Here is an 18,177-nt window from a genome sequence, read left to right on the forward strand (position 1 = left end):
TTGTTCCCACTAAAATCCAGTCATCCATATTTATGCCATGATTTGCTACTCAAGAAAAAATGTAGTGTAAATAATGGACATCTTCCTATGTTCTTTTAGGCAGATATTAAATGTTCATCCTATTTGCCCAAACAGGAAGACCAGTTAATATCTACCAAAGTAGAATAGTTTGTAAGAGCAAGGAATGCAGTAGACCCTGGATGGTCTAGATCAAGGCGGTATCAAATTTCAAATCGCACATACAAGAATAATGAAGACTCAAGAGTCGTGATTTTGTGTGTGGGGGGGGGGGGGGGGGATTTTAACAAATGCTTTCAAAATTTCAAAAAGTGTTTATTATATATTTCACATACATTTATTTAGTATAGATGCATACTATTTTTTAAAATAACTGAACAATTTTTTTTTAAAAATATGTAAATTAAATAGCAAATGAATTATTGAATTTGTGGGTTAGTGTCAGGATTATTTAGCCTAACTTGTAGTTTGTTAGGCCAGTATGCAGCTCTTTAGGTTATTGATTTGTGAGGTGCACAGTGCTTTGATTTGATAAATTTCAAAGATGAGGGATTCACAGGAATAATTTGTACTAAAAAATCAAAATAAGTCAGCAATCAGCTTTTCTTAAGTTAAGATGCTTTGATTCTGAAACGTCTCAAAATTCTATTCGAGATGTAGATGATTTGTGATGCAGTTTCTGTTGAATGTCTGTATGAAAAGCAGATTTTAAAAAATTAAGCTTGTCTGTATACATAATTCTGAATGCTGTAGATATTAATATCTACAGCATTCAGTTGAAAATAATGAATGATTTTTCATAAACCTCCATAAACCACTCTTCCACCCTATAATCCAAATCACCAGATTAATATCCAATTTGCTCCAATTTATACACTAGAGTTCTATGTGGAATCTTGTGAAATGCTTTTGCAAAGTCTAGCAATATCAATGAGCAGCAATTTCCCTAATCCAACTCCATTGTCACTTGATTATAAAAAGTAAGCAAATTACAAAGACAAGACCTATCTTCACAAAACCATGTTGTCCTTCATAGAGTATCATATTCTTATCCACCCAGTCCTGAATTCTGTCTTTTCCCAATTTCTTGAATACCTTAACCACCACTCCTGAGAAGCTGACTGGTCTATAATTTGCTTCTTCTATCTTGGAGCCTCCTTTATGCAATGGGACTATTTTGCTCTCTTTCCACTCCATGGGCACCTTCTCACTACTGAGGACTAAATTAAAGAGCCTGTTCAGAGGAGATGATAATTCCTTTGCACATTCTCATAATACATGGGCTGATATGTCATCAAATTCCATGGCTGTGCTTGCAATGAAGTTCTGCAATATTTTAAGCATCTCCATTTCTTCAATCTCTATTCTCCTATCATTCAATGTCACATCTGTATCAGATTGGTTAGTGTTAAGTTCTTTATTGCAAATGATCAGATACAGCACTCTCAAACCTCATGTCCCCTCCATTACATTGCACTGGCTCAGGTAATTATCTCTCAGCAGCTTTCCTTGCACATGACCATTTCACTTTCCAATATATTTATGTCCCCATAGTTGAAATCTCCTATAATAATTAATCAACCTGTACTCATCATGCAATGGGACTATTTTCCCCTCTTTCCACTCCAGAGGCACTTCCCACTAATGAGGCTTAAATTAAAAAGTTTGGCCTGAGGAGCTGATAATTCCACCACTATAATTTTTTCTTATTATTATTTTTGGCTGAAGGAGTGGTGGTTAAGGTATTAGAGAAATTGGCGAAACAAATAATTCAGGACTGAATGGATAGGAATATGATACTCTATAAGGAACAATATGGTTTTGTGAAGGGTAGGTCTTGTCTTTGTGATTTGCTTACTTTTTATAATCAGATGACAATGGAGTTGGATAAGGAAAATGGCTACTCAGTAATACTGCTAGGCTTTGCAAAAGCATCTAAGATTCAACATAGAGGTGTGAGTAAGACCATGAAAGTTAGATTACCTATGGTATTTCCCATAGTGATGTATGGATGTGAAAGCTGGATTATTAAGAAGAAAGACAGAAAGCAAATTGGTTCATTTGAATTATTGTGTGGAGGAGACTATTAAGAATCCTATAGACTGCAAAAATGACCAACAAGAAGATTTCAGAAAGTATAAAGATAGAATGCTCCTTGGAGGATGACCACTAAACAGAAGTTGACATACATGTTACACGTACTTTGAACATACTAAGTGAGCCGATGAATCATTGGAAAAGACAGTTATGTTGGGGAAGATTGAGGGAATGAGAGGAAGACCACAAAAGGGTTGGATGGACAAAATAAAAGAGTCAAAAATGACTGGATGGCACATAACAACACATCATGCTAATTCGCATGTTATCTACATCCTCCTGTATATCCCCTGGATTATAATCCAGGAGATATATAGTAGTCAATTACATATATAGCCCTATTAGCCTCTATTTCACACTTGAAGTCTCATGTTTTTCAGTTATCATGGTTTCCATCTTCCAAAGATAAACACTTACAATGACAGTCACCAAGTTCCTTGTGAGTGTCATTGTTCTTACTTCAGACAAACTGGAAGTTCACTGGAAAAGAGAATATTACATTAGCACCAGGAAATCTGAGAAATATGATTTAGTACAACATCAAATAGATGCAGACCGCAATATCCTATGGTCTGAAACATGCTTGCTTCATCCGTGTCACTATAAATTTTGTTTGAATTTTTGTTTAAAGAAAGTGCTGAGGCCTTCACCATTAAACTTAAATCAGAATAATTGCCTCTCACAATCTAAGATGTGAAAGTCTTATTCTAATCACACATCATTAAAAAAGGTTTTTTAATATGGTTAATGAATAATTAATTCGATGTTTCTTCAATTATACCTTTGCCACTGATCATCATCATCAAATTCCTGCCATGTACCCACAAGGGATGTACAGGATATGACAGTACTACATGAAAAAATTACATCATTACTAACTTCCTATCTACAATTTTCCTCCAAATCAGTCTGTTACTTGTCAAGACTCCAACATTATCAGATCTTATATTTCTATCATCTAAGGCACTTTGTACCGTATCAATCCACCTATATCTTGGTCTTCCTCTGGGTCGTTTTCCTGCAGACCTGGCAGAGAACACTTGTTTTGTCAATCTTTCCTCTCCCATTCTATTTAAGTGACCATACCACCTGAGATTAGCTCTGCTAACGCATTCCTGGATGCTGACAATGTCAAGTTCTTTCCTAATATCCTCATTTATAATATGATATTGCCATTGATGCCATCTGTTCACGCCTCTAATCTTTCTCAGGACTCTCATATCTGCGGTCTCTAGTCTTTGGTCAAGTGTTTTACTTCTGACCCAGCTCTTAGATCCATAAGTTAAAACTGGTTTGAACACTGTCTTGTATACAGCTAATTTAGTGTTCCGACTAATTTCTTTCTTATTCCATATGAATTTATTCAATTGACTTCCCACCATACCAGCTTTTCTGATTCTGTTGTCTATTTCTATATTTAATTTACCATTTTCAGTAAAAATCGTGCCTAAGTAGTTGAAATGTTTTACTTGTTCCACAGGTTCTCCATTCACAACACAGTTGACATTTTCAATGATTCTGCCTATTTTCATTGTCTTTGTCTTTTCATTGCTGACCTTCATACCATATCTATTACAACAGCTATTCAATTTAGTCAGAGAATCTTGCAGACTTGTAGCGGATTTATTTAGAAGTATAACATCATCCACATAAAGCAAAGAGCTGACATTAACATCTCCAATTTTGATATCAGGTTTAATACCACATTCCTTCATAATGTGATCCATATAGATAATGAATAACAGAGGGGATAATGTACATCCTTGTCTCACACCAGATTTAACATTAAACCATCTTCCTGTACTTCCTTCAATTCTAACTGCTGACTTACAACTCAAATACAGACTAAGTATTGCTTGATATAATGCCCCATTGACACCATATAACTGCAGTGTATTGAATAGCTTCTCTCTTGGCACCTTGTCATATGCCTTTTCCAAATCGACAAAACTTAAATACAGATCTTTGTTATATTCCCATGCTCTCTCGACTATTTGTCGTAAAGTGAAGATCTGATCCTGACAGCCTCTATTTGGCCTGAATCCAGCTTGTTCTTCACCAAGCTTTTCTTCCACAATTCTTCTCAACCATTTCTCAAGTATACTTGCATAGATCTTGCCAGGAACACTCAGTAGGGAAATACCTCTGTAATTCTCACATGCAGTTTTATTTCCGTTTATAATCGTTTCTGTTGGCTCATTTTAAGGCTAGGTTTGTTTAATGAATAATATTTAAAATGAACTATGGTTAAACCGATATACCTAACTGTGTTCTATCATTTGGCGACCGAGCACGCATCGTATCTGCACATAAAGCCAGTAATGTAAGTAGCTTTATGCGCAGATACAATGCACGCTCGGTTGCCGAATGCGAGTGGGTCAAGTAGATTTGGTTGCATAGGCATTAGGTAGTATATATTGTGTGTGCAAGTCTAATAAGATGTTATATTTTTTAGGATCTGCATATAATGCGAACTCCTAACTTTAAGTAGCATTTTTTACCGTAAATGTTTCGCATTATACGCGATAATATACAGTACTTATTCCTTGTGTTTTCATGTAAATTAAAGAAATCATCTACATATCTGTACCATAAGAATGATTTAGGAAGGATGCTATTCAGTATTCACTGTTCAACTTGTTCCATGAAGTAGTTAGCTAATATGGGAGAAAGAAGACTATCCTTTGATGTATCCTCAGTTTGTTAATCAAGTTTATTTTAGCATGTGAAACAGCCAGACAAACGACATAGTCAAATATGCTGACAATATCTGCCAGAAAGTCCTGCTTAAAGAAGTTAAGTGTTTCATCTAAAGGAACATTTGTGAATAAGGACACAATATCTAGGCTAAAAAGTCAATCACCGGGGCAAAGAGAAAGCTCAGATATCTGGAAGCCAAGTAGCAAAAATTTCAAGCAAGGACAGAGAGTTGTTGTTTTCCTTTTCAATGGTGAACTAGATCCTCATGTATTGGTTGCTGAGGTGCATTAAAGACATTTTTAACATATTCCTTGACATTTGGCCAAATAAAAATCGCATTGACCACATAGTGGATTGACTACAAAGTAAATTAAATTATATTTAATTTACTTTAATTGTTAACGTGTTTTTCAACGCCCAAGTAATCATTTGAATAATGTTACCAAATTTTGCAATTTCAGGCAATCCATACAATCAATGTGATACACAGTATGTAACTTTCAATCTGAAGTGCATAACCTTACATTTAGCAACATTAAATTGGCCATCAATATCCTTGGCCCATGATATCAATTTATTTAAATCATCATGCAGAATATCTACATTACCTTTATCATATTGCTCTCCTCAGTTTTGCATTATCAGCAAACAACTGAATATCTCTCTTAAATCTTTCCCTACATTACTGATATACAAATTAAATGTTCAATAAAGAGATTGGCAAGGAGTAGGAGGATGTAACAATGACCTCAGTCTCTTTGTATGGTTTCCCTGCTATGTAAAATAACCAGAGTTTGTTGTAAATCTGAATAAACTATCATGTCAGGAAGAAGCGCATCTGTAGGAGTTCCAAAGTTTCTTTTAGGAGATATATTAGTATAAAGGGAAGTTTTTTACATTCTTCAAAGCAGATGTTAAAAAGATCTACCAGTCTATCCAAAGTAAGCTAAACTAGGTACAATCAATAAATCAATCAATATAAGACTTATACCCATTAGCTAAAAAACTGTTGCAAAGATACATGAGCCTCAGGTTCAAAGGAAGTGTCATTTTTAAAAACAGCATTGGCTCTGTGTGTAATTGTTTTGAGGATAATACTATACTGTTGAGCTGGGTGGTGGTATTGTGATTGTTAAGTATATCCTTCCTACATCTGTAGGTTTTCAATAAACAGAAAAGATAATGAACCATTTATTATTATTATTATTATCTCGGGCAACTCCAAGGAGTCGACAGACTCATCGATGGAGGCCCTAACATCATGTCAAGAGCAACTATTCGACATTCACACAGTATCTATCATACCTCGCCTTGAACTCATTCACGGTCACAGCACCCACAACAGACTCTGGCAGCTTATTCCGCTCATTCACCACTCTCCAAGTAAAAAACCTAGTTCTAACACCCCTGCTAACCACACTCTTACCCAGCTTCCATGTATGGCCCCTAGTCCTCCCACCACCAGTCCTATTCTCAAAAATATCTTCTGGATTAATCCTATAGAAACCCTTCAGTAATTTGAATGTCTCAATCATATCACCCCTTTTCTGCCTATCAACCAATTTCTGCAACCCACAAATCTTCAACCTGTTCTCATAAGGTTCATTCCACAGACCTGCTATCATCTTGGTCACTCGTCTCTGGATCCTCTACACCTCCTCCCCATCAAGAAGAAACCCTGGCACCCATATCTGGGCACAGTAGTCTAGATGGGGTCTTATCAAGGCTCGATATAGAGGTACAATAACTTGTTTGTCTCTGCTTGTTAAAGTATTTTTCAGCAACCAAGTGATTTGATGAGCTGTTTTGGCCACTTTTACAATGTGCCCCCCCTAAACTTCAACTCCCTTTCCACCAACACTCCCAAAACCCTGGCCTCATCAATCTCCTGGAGTACAGTTCCACCAATATGATATACTGCTGCTAATCTTTTCACTCCAAAATGCATAACCTTACACTTTGCCACATTAAATTGACATCCATTTTCCCTAGTCGAGTCCTCCAAACTATCCAAATCATCCTGCAAAATTTTGACATCTTGTGCACTCACAATTGCTCTACCCAACTTTGCATCATCAGCAAACAAGTTAACACTCCCTCTCAGATCCTTTCCTATATCATTAATGAACAAATTGAAAAGTAATGGTCCAAGAACAAAACCATGCGGCACACCACTAGTCACAAGCGATCTTTTGGACTCCACTCCTGAATAAACCACTCTCTGGTATCTCTCCATCAACTATCCTCCTATCCATCCCCATTTGCTCCAGTTTACTGATTAGAGTAACATGTAGTATCCTATCAAAGGCCTTGGCAAGGTCCAGTAGAATCACTGTAAACCCATTACCCTTATCCAGTTTTCAGCCGTCACTGTGTTATAAAACGTGAGCAAGTTACTGAGGCATGATCTACCCTTCACAAAACTATGTTGTACCCCATAGATTATCCCATTTTCATCTATCCAGTCCTGTATCCTTCTCTTGACTAATTTCTCCAAGACCTTGACAACAATTCCTGATATGCTAATCGGTCGGTAATTTACAACAGCAGTCTTGGGACCTCCTTTATGCAGTGGAACTATTTTCCCCTCTTTCCATCCCCTCGGGACTAACCCAGACCCGAGACTCAAATTAAACAAAATGGTCAAGAGTACTGACAATTCTTTAGCCGCTTCACGTACAACACAAGCTGGTATACCATCCAATCCCACAGATGTATTGACATTGAGGTTTTGCAATAGACTACTCACCTCCACTTCATTCACCACAATTCCCGTATAATCTATTGGTTCATTCATTTCTGCAATGTCACTACCTGGAAGATATATTCTTGCATAGTGCTTGCTCAGTAATTCAACTATATCTGCTGATTCAGTTACCTCCCTACCATCGGCATTCTTTAAAATCATTCTGCCATATACATTTTTTCTTTTACTTGCAACATATCAAAAAAGCTGTTTAGGATTCTCTTTAGCCTGCATGGCCAATGTTCTTTCATAATCCTTTTTTGCTTTTCTTACTACACTCGTTACCCTTCTGGCCTGCACTTTATACCGTTCATGTGCCTGTAGCTCACCTTTCTCCTTAAATTCCCTCCATAGTTGTTTCTTTTTTTCATCCATTTAACCCCTACTTGATTTATTATTCGGACTCTAGGTATACAGTCAGCCATTGCTTCATCAAACACTTTGCCTCCCATGCACTATCAACTTCTAGCCCTTGCAGTTGTGCATGCCATGGCACTGAACCAACCAATCTCCTAAGCTTGTCATACTTACCAGCCCAATAATTCAACATGTACCCTGTCTGAATTGTAAAATCCACACCTTTAGCCACCTCCCAAGTCAAGACCCTATGATCACTCAACCAATTGGTGACAACGTGGTCATATTCGTTACAGTCAAATCCTCAGATGCAATTACTAGGTCAAGCACTCTCTGACCCCTAGTATTTTCCATTACATGCGTCGCAGATAGTTATCTCTTAATAACCACATAAAATCCAATTCCTTTCTCCCATGTATCCTCTCCTCACTCCATCAATGCAACCATAGTTGAAATCTCTCATAATAATTACCCTCCTTCCACTCATTTCTTCTATTTGCTTCTGCATACTATCTCCACCATCTATTCCATCACCTGGTCTATAGCAGCACCCAACTGTATATTTAGTTCTGCTAATTTCAATCTCACACCAAATAGCCTCAAATGTGCTGTTTTCTCTATCTTGCAGTTCAACTTCTATTCTTCTTGTTGGCTGTAGCTCATCAGCTATCATCACTAACACTCTGCCCCCCCCCCCCCCCATTTTATTCTCCCTGTCACTCCTGAACACACCATACCCCTCACATTCAATCCCACTAGCTGTGTCATCTGTTATCAGCCATGTTTCACTAATGCCAATAACCTGTGGTCTGGAAGTGAAAACCAAGGCCAAAACGTCTTCCCTCTTGTTCCTAATACTTCTGGCATTTGTATACATGAAGTGAAGAAGCCGAATTTTGATGCCTTATACTAACTATCCCATTCTGATTCGTGGCCTCTCCTACTCGCTTGGGCATATTACACATATTCACACACTCTGTCTCCCTAAAATCTGCAAATCTACCCCCCCCCCTAAATAACTCTAGTTTCCCTGGTTCTGTAACTTCACTTCCACTACATTCGACAACACCTTATTAGTCATATTACTAGTGCTTCTGGATAAGGGGAAGGGGGAAAATCGTTCCTTTCTCTTCTATCATGAGTTGTATGTTTGCTGTTTATTACCTACAGTGGCTAATAGCATTCCTTTGAATGGCAAAATCCAAACCTTCCACCTAAAGAAACAATTTTTGCTGTATAACTAAAAATGTTATGCAGCAAAAATTATTATAACCATAGCTGATAAGAGAAATACAACTGTCATTATGATTCACAACAGAAAAATGAGCAATCCCAGTCTGTAATCTAATAGAAATGATTCTTAAAGGTTAGCCATCAATGTGTCAACCACCTTGAATATATAGATTCCCTAAAATTCACAAACCTAATATTTTCCCATGCCTTTGTCTAATAGTTAACAGCACAGACAACTCCAGCTACAAACATTTATCCAAATCACTTCCCCAACAGACAACACGCTGATTTATTAATTAATCAACATAAAGACTATAATAATGGCATTACTGTAGCCTTTACGAGGGTAGTCTGAAAAGTTCTTGGCCTAACAATATAAAAACAAATTTATAATTTCAAAATTATTTTTATTTTTCAACATAATCTCCCTTAAGACTAATACATTTATTCCAGCTATACTCCAGCACCATTATTCCATTCATGTAGTGGTTCTCAGTAAGACCTGCAAAATATCCCTCTACAACTGCAATCACTTCTTGCAATCCGAAGAAAAACGCTAACCAGAGAGAAAGAGTTTTAGTTTTGGGAAGAGATAGAAGTCAGAGGGAGCCAAATCTAGGGAATAGGGTGGATGTTCCAACAATTCATAGTGCAGATCCCTTAATTTCCCACTACCAAAACACCTTTGTGTGCAGGTGCATTGTCCTGATGAAAGATGATTTTTTTCTTCTGCAAACTGGGTCTTTTCTCATGAAATTTTCCATCTAGTCTGGTTAAAAGATCGAAATAATATTCCCCAGTTAATGTTTTACCCTTTTCAAGATAATTAATAAATACAATGCCATAACCTTGCCTTCTTTGGCACTGAACAACAGGCTTCTGTCCATTGTTTTGACTGCTGTTTGGATTCTGGTGTGTAATGGTGAATCCACGTCTCATCCATAGTAATAAATCGAAGCACAAACTCAGTTTTTAACTTGTTAAAACGCTTCAAGCACCGTTCAGAGATTTTCATGTGAGTGTGTTTTTGATCTGCATGGCACCCATCTTGCACAAAGCTTTTTCATTTGCAATTCATGAAAAATATATCCTACACATTCTTTGGAAATGCCTATAGTCGTAGCAATTTCAAGCACTTTAACTCACCAGTTATCCAATACCATATAGTGCACCTGATCAATGATTTCTGGTGTTGTCCTTTTTGTATGTCCTTCATGTGGATCATCTTCAAGGCTGGTATGGCGACGTTTAAACTCGGCAGCCCATTTCTTAATTGTCGAAAACAAAGGGGAAGAGAGCCCATAAACTTTTATGAACTTCGAATGAATTTCTTTTGCCATTAAACCTTCTTTTACAAAGACTTTTATAACTGCACGACACTCAAATTTATCCATTTCAAGGGATACAGACAACACTTTTGCTTCAGACAGCTGTATAAAACTAACTACATGATATAATAAATTTAGTTAATCCTTTATCCAAGTGTAAGCAAACAAAGTTTGCGCCTGAAGTATCTTCAGGACTGAGGCAACTCGTGGTAAAGGTGGACCAAGCACTATCACTTCTTGTCTCAGTATCTCCTATAATGCAAAGCACATCTCCTTGCAGACATATATAATGCTATGCATTAAGGGAAAGGCCACTACGCAGACTGGTTTTGAACCTTTATTGAATGTTCAAGTACAGGTTAAACTCCAAAAACTCAGTGTTGTTCCCATCAGTAACAGGCCACTGAGAAGAACTCTCAGAACCGGTTGGCTCTACATCACGGTAGGCTCACCTCACCACCGAGCAGAGCCGCTCATTTGCTCATATCTCATCTGAGGGGTAACAGCAATAGCCATGCCTCAGTTAACTTCATGGGCGACAGCATTCCCATTCATTGTCACCTGGGTGACAGCAACAGGCAAGCCTCGGTTAAAACTTCATGGGCTACAGCATTGCCATTCATCACCCAAGCTTCCAAACGGTTTCGACTTTTATTGATGTCTCATCAGTGGGAGCCAGACCCAAAAGTGGTGATACTAAGGCAGAAGCAATTGAGAAGTCATATTTACCTATACGAGTTGCCAAATGATGTACCACTTTATTATTAAATTACTCTGGATTTAAAGAAAGATGTTAGAAATTTTTTTCCCACTTTGTTAGACTATAATAAATTTAGTTTAATCCTTTATCCAAGTGTAAGCAAACAAAGTTTGCACCTGAAGTATCTTCAGGACTGAGGCAACTCGTGGTAAAGGTACACCAAGCTCTCATTGCTCCTTGTCTCAGTATCTCCCATAATGCAAAGCACATCTCCTTGCAGACATGTATAATGCTATGCATTAAGGGAAGGGCCACTACTAAATTTATTATAGTCTAACAAGTAGGAAAAAACTTCCAACATCTTTCTCTAAATCCAGAGTAATTTAATAATAAGGTGGTACACCTTTCAGCAACTCGTATAGGTAAATATGACTTCTCCATTGCTTCTGCTGACAAAGAGACTGAGGTCATTGTTACATCCTCCTACTCCTTGCCAATTTAGTATCACCACTTCTGGGTCTGGCTGCCACTGACGAGACCTCAATAAAGGTCGAAATCAGTCTGGATAGTGGCCTTTTCCTTAATGCAAAGCATTATACATGCCTGCAAGGTGATGTGCTTTGCATTATGGGAGATACCGAGACAAGGAGCAATGAGAGCTTGGTCCACCTTTACCACGAGTTGCTTCAGTCCTGAACATACTTTAGGTGCAAACTTTGTTCGCTTACACTTGGATAAAGGATTAAACTAAAAATATTATAGTCTAACCAAGTGGGGGGGGGGGGCCTTCCAAACTACTTGATATAGAATGACTTCCAATTTCACATAAATTCTTATGATAGATGTACCAACTTAGAAGAAAAAAAATTGTGCCAATAGTGTTGCCATTTATGGTCAAGGCTGAGAACATTTCAGACCACCCTCGTGTGTTGAGACGGATGTTAGGGAGGGTGGAAGGGACCATATTGTTGAGAAGGGAGATGATGAGAAAGTTCACATAAATTCTTATGACAGATGTACCAACTTAGAAAAAAAAAAATTGTGCCAATAGTGTTGCCATTTATGGTCAAGACAGAACATTTCAGACCATCCTCGTGTGTTGAGACGGATGTTAGGGAGGGTGGAAGGGACAGATAATTTGTAGATTTTTTTTTGACATTGTAACCAATGGACAGGAAGGTTTTGCAAATAAATGCAAGTATTGCTGTAAGGGCAGCTTGGGTGGAACAGAGGTCGGAGGCTCTGTTGACAAGAGAGGCATTTTGATGACACCATATTGTTGAGAAGGGAGATGATGAGAAAGTTCATGTATTTATCTAGCTGTGGGTTTTCATTAAACATGGAAAGAAAGTGTACCATGGGCAGACATGTGATTAGAGTATCTAAAAAATGCAAGTTTTTTTTTTTCCCCCCAATAATGAATTGGATTCTGGGATACTGACTGTTGAGGTGAAGGAGGAAAGAGTAATGCCTGAACCATATTGCTAAACAGAGAACACATCATCAATATATCTTAACCAGATAGAAGGTTCGAAACTGATAATATCAAGAGCTCACCCCCCCCCCCAAAATGTTCCATATAGAAATTTGCCAGAGGGGGAGGCAGGAGAGGAGAGCGAGCCTGTGGAAGTACCTTCTATCTGTTTATATAAGATGCTCTTCAAGGAGAAGAAACCAGTATGGATAGCAAAATTGAAAAGATCGATAATGTTAGGGTGGGGAAGCATTTTTAAGCAAATTACAAGTGCCAGAAAAGGAGATATTTGTGAATAAAGAGGCAAAATCAAAACTCACCATGATATCATTATTGTTTAAAACTAAATTCTGGAATAGAGATTTGAAATTAGTAGACTTTTTTTATATAAGTAGAATTCTTGTGTGGCCAGTAAGTGAAATTAAAGATTTTTCCAACTGTTTGGCAAATTTAAAGGAGGGAGAATCAGTAACATCTACTATAGGATGGAGAGGGTAGATGGGTTGCATTAAACTTCCCGAAATTTGGGAAACTTTAATTAGGCCTCCTGTCGAACATCAAGACAGAACAGGAAGGTTTGCCAACAGCACCCATAGAGGACACCCCTCATAGAACTCTAGTTCTATGAGGGGTGTCTCGTGTGTTATTACAATTTTAACACCTCTTCTCGTGTGTTATTACAATTTTAACACTTTATTCCTGATGATGTCTCTTTAACTGAGATGAAATATTAAAATCGATTAAACTTTTATTATAATTACAGCTATTTTGCTTGCTTCAGTTTAAGTGTACCCTTGTTTAGATGTCATTGGCTATTTACTCATGGATTCTTAGGGCATTATGAGTGTAGATGTACTAAAACGTATATGTAGCCTAAGGAATAGAAAATTGCACATACCTTTTTCTGGGTGTTGTGGCTTTTCCTCAGTCTGCGATGTCGAAAACTGCAGAGTGTGTGTGTGTGGGGGGGGGGGGGGTAGGCAGTTTGGTAGAATAAGTTAGAAAAACCCGGGTTTTTTTCGTAATATATAGAAACATATACTTTTATATAGGGTGGGGAAAAAGTGAAAGGGTTAATTTTTTAAAATAGGGAGGGGAAAGGTGGTTGACGGGGTGCGGACCGTTTCGACTATTCGTGGTCGTCATCTGAACACATTGGGAAAGTGGAAGCTATGTCAGGTCGGGTGAGTGCTTCTGCTTTAGAGGTGTTTGTGTTGTCTCCTATTGGTCGGGGTTGTGACCTCAATTTTATGTTGTGAAGCTTCCAAACCTCGGAGATTATGTAGGGCCTGTGTACGTTGATAGAGTTCGCGTCACACTTTCTAGCTATTGTTTCCGATATTCTGAGCATTGTTTCATTGTCTTGTCTGTCTATTATGATGGCCTTGTCTATCTGCGGGGTGTGTTTTTGTTCAAGGGCGTGAACAGCTATTTCCGTTTTTCCTGTGTTTTGTATGGATTTTTCTTTTTGATGTTGCGTTTTTTAGTGTTTAAATGTTCTGGAATGGGAATGTTACAGTCACGGAAGCGTTCTTGTAGTCTTGCCCATAAAGACCTGATGGTGGAACCTGTGTAGGTGATGTCACAGTCTTTTTGGCAGGGAAATTTATAGACTACATTGTGCTGTTCAAATATTTATTTTTGTGTGTGAGGTTTGGTGGATTTTAGGAGGTTTGCCAGTTTTTGGCTTGTGGTGAATACCAGTTTGTAGTCAGTATGTTTGAAGATGTATTTATAGGCTTTGTATGTGTTTTGGGTGTATGGTAGTTTGATAATTTTTTGTGTAGGGAAGTTCGTTTTGGTACTTGGGTTGTTTTGGCGGTTTTTTGCCGTCTTGTTTGCGTAGTTAATCAGTTGTGTAGGATAGTTGCGATTTAAGACGATCTGTGTTAGTTTTTTTATTTCAGTGTTTAGACTATTTTGATTGGTTGAAAATTTGTAAGCATTTATGAATTGTGATAAGATGACGGATTTTTTAACAGAATACGGATGGTATGAGTGAAAATGGAGGTAGTTTCCGATGTGTGAGGGTTTGTGGTATATTTTCGTGGCTATTTTGTTGTGTGTTCTGGTTAATGTCAAGTTTAAGAAGTTGATGGATTTGTTCTGTTCGGTTTCTGTGGTGAATTTTAATCTGTTGCTGTAGCTGTTTAGGGATGTTTTTAAGGTGGTGATGTGTGTGGGATTACCAATGCACAGAATATCGTCTACGTATCTGCCATAAAAGGTGATGCCGGGGGGAAGGGAAGGGTGGAGTAGAAGTGATTCTATATGTGCCAGGAATAATTCCGCTAGTTGTCCACTGATGTTTTGGCCCATGGGAAGTCCGAAGATTTGGATGTACATGTTGTTGTTGAACTTGAAGAAGTTTGCCGAGATTACTAGTTTTATTAAGTTAATAATGCCAGTGGGCGTTAGTTTAGTACGAGAGTGTAGGGTGTGGTCTTCTGTGAGTAGTGTGTGCACGATGTTTAAAGTTCTGGGGACGTCCACGTTAGTGTATAAAGAGGCCGCATCCAAAGAAGTGAGGATGTCTTCTTGGGATAGGGTTAGGTTTTTTATTTTTTTGAAAAGGTCGTCCGTGTTTTTTATCATGAAGTTAGACGTTGTGGTTAAAGGTTTGAGGAGTTTCGCTACGAATTTTGATAAAGGGGCTGTGGTGGTATTTTTGTAGGAGACTATTGGTCTCATCGGGTACCCGTCTTTGTGAGTTTTTATTTGTCCGAATATACAAGGGGTGCGTGTGGTGCGGGGGGATTGTGTTTTTCAGTGTGGTTTTGTCAATTTTATTTTCATTTTTTAGGATGTGTAGGGTATCGTTGATTTGTTTTATGAGGTCGGAGGTGGGGTCAATTTGTATTTTTCGGTAGGTGTGTGAGTCAGTTAAGATGGCACAGAAACCGAACAGAACAAATCCATCAACTTCTTAAACTTGACATTAACCAGAACACACAACAAAATAGCCACGAAAATATACCACAAACCCTCACACATCGGAAACTACCTCCATTTTCACTCATACCATCCGTATTCTGTTAAAAAATCCGTCATCTTATCACAATTCATAAATGCTTACAAATTTTCAACCAATCAAAATAGTCTAAACGCTGAAATAAAAAAACTAACACAGATCTTCTTAAATCGCAACTATCCTACACAACTGATTAACTACGCAAACAAGACGGCAAAAAACCGCCAAAACAACCCAAGTACCAAAACGAACTTCCCTACACAAAAAATTATCAAACTACCATACACCCAAAACACATACAAAGCCTATAAATACATCTTCAAACATACTGACTACAAACTGGTATTCACCACAAGCCAAAAACTGGCAAACCTCCTAAAATCCACCAAACCTCACACACAAAAAGAAATATTTGAACAGCACAATGTAGTCTATAAATTTCCCTGCCAAAAAGACTGTGACATCACCTACACAGGTTCCACCATCAGGTCTTTATGGGCAAGACTACAAGAACGCTTCCGTGACTGTAACATCCCCATTCCAGAACATTTAAACACTAAAAAACGCAACATCAAAAAGAAAAATCGTATACAAAACACAGGAAAAACGGAAATAGCTGTTCACGCCCTTGAACAAAAACACACCCCGCAGATAGACAAGGCCATCATAATAGACAGACAAGACAATGAAACAATGCTCAGAATATCGGAAACAATAGCTATAAAGTGTGACGCGAACTCTATCAACGTACACAGGCCCTACATAATCTCCGAGGTTTGGAAGCTTCACAACATAAAATTGAGGTCACAACCCCGACCAATAGGAGACAACACAAACACCTCTAAAGCAGAAGCACTCACCCGAACTGACATAGCTTCCACTTTCCCAATGTGTTCAGATGACGACCACGAATAGTCGAAACGGTCCGCACCCCGTCAACCACCTTTCCCCTCCCTATTTTAAAAAATTAACCCTTTCACTTTTTCCCCACCCTATATAAAAGTATATGTTTCTATATATTACGAAAAAAACCCGGGTTTTTCTAACTTATTCTACCAAACTGCCTACCCCCCCCCCCCCCCCCCACACACACACTCTGCAGTTTTCGACATCGCAGACTGAGGAAAAGCCACAACACCCAGAAAAAGGTATGTGCAATTTTCTATTCCTTAGGCTACATATAGTTTTTAGTACATCTACACTCATAATGCCCTAAGAATCCATGAGTAAATAGCCAATGACATCTAAACAGGGGTACTCCTAAACTGAAGCAAGCAAAATAGCTGTAATTATAATAGTTTATAAAGAGGAGTAACATGGGAGTTTTCCCAGAAATAATATACTCAATTAAACTTGTTTAATTATTTATCTTTGTGCTGTAAATTATTCTATTAAAGTGCAACATGAATGTAAACCAGAACCTATGCCTAAATACTCATTTGCATTTTTTTTATATATATGATGTATGACCAGTGGTTACAGTGGACAGAGAATTAAAGTTTAGGCACAATTTTTCTGAAGTATTAAGGCATTATTAGATTGGATACTGCACTGAAGAAAAGAACACTAACTTATAAGATAAAATAAGGTATTCTCATATAGGTATTGTATTCTCACAACACAACATCATAACTCTGTGTGGATGTATTCTCACACATCCACACAGTTATGATGTTGGTTACTCACCACTAGATCTTTACAGTTTTCTCCTCATCTTCCTTAACCCAGGTTACCATATCTGCACACAGTAGCCAGGATGTGATCTTATCACTGGCTTATAAGATCACATCCTGACTACTGTGTGCAGATATGGTAACCGGGTTAAGATGAGGAGAAAACTGTAAAGATCTAGTGGTGAATAACCAACATCATAACTCTGTGTGGATGTGTGAACATGAGGACCAGCTTTATAGAGGAATTCATTTGTTTAAAGACAGTAAAATATTTACTAAAATTGTGCAAACAGCTGAAAGATGGAAAATTAAATATGAAAATACACAATGGATTTAGTAAAACTTATAAGGTAGTCAAGTGAATAAATTTATACAGAATGAGAGACAGTTTATTCAAATACTCAACTAGCTATATACAATGTTCAAACCTTCACTATTTTATACCGATGTAATAATCTTGCTTGCTTGCTTTTTTCTTAATAAGAAATTAAGAAAGTGCTTTCTTAAGAAATAATCTTATTTCTTATAGGCTTTGAATATCGTGAGATATTGACTGCCTTAATTGCTGGCAGCCACCATTTGTAACATTTTACTATGTCTTATATGCTCACATTCTGTAGTCCAACAGTTTTTTTTTTTTTCCCAACTACACCGGTTAGACTATATATTGAGTGTGAGTTTGTAAGATTCTAAGCTGAAGACAAATCAGATACTGTTCTTATTTTACCACTAGCTTCAATTTTACTTTAAATTAGTCATGGATTGAACTTAATCTAAGATTGATACTCAACTTTTCATTACTTAATCTTATGCATTATGCAGATACAAATATTTCAGGGATAGTGCATTGACAAAATCAGTCTAATGTGTTGTTCACAAA

General features: G+C 37.6%; 1 protein-coding gene across 2 annotated transcripts in view; it reads right to left on the minus strand.

Moving 5' to 3' along the window:
- The window catches only part of Br140 (bromodomain-containing protein 140), a 416,387-nt gene that overhangs the window by 191,206 nt on the left and 207,004 nt on the right, over positions 1–18,177 (minus strand). The gene's annotated exons all lie outside the window — the stretch shown is intronic.

The sequence above is a fragment of the Typopeltis vanoorti genome, chromosome 1 (assembly GCF_054136105.1).
Source record: "Typopeltis vanoorti isolate ZY-2024b chromosome 1, IOZ_Tvanoo_1.0, whole genome shotgun sequence".
Classification (NCBI taxonomy): Eukaryota; Metazoa; Arthropoda; class Arachnida; order Uropygi; family Thelyphonidae; genus Typopeltis; species Typopeltis vanoorti.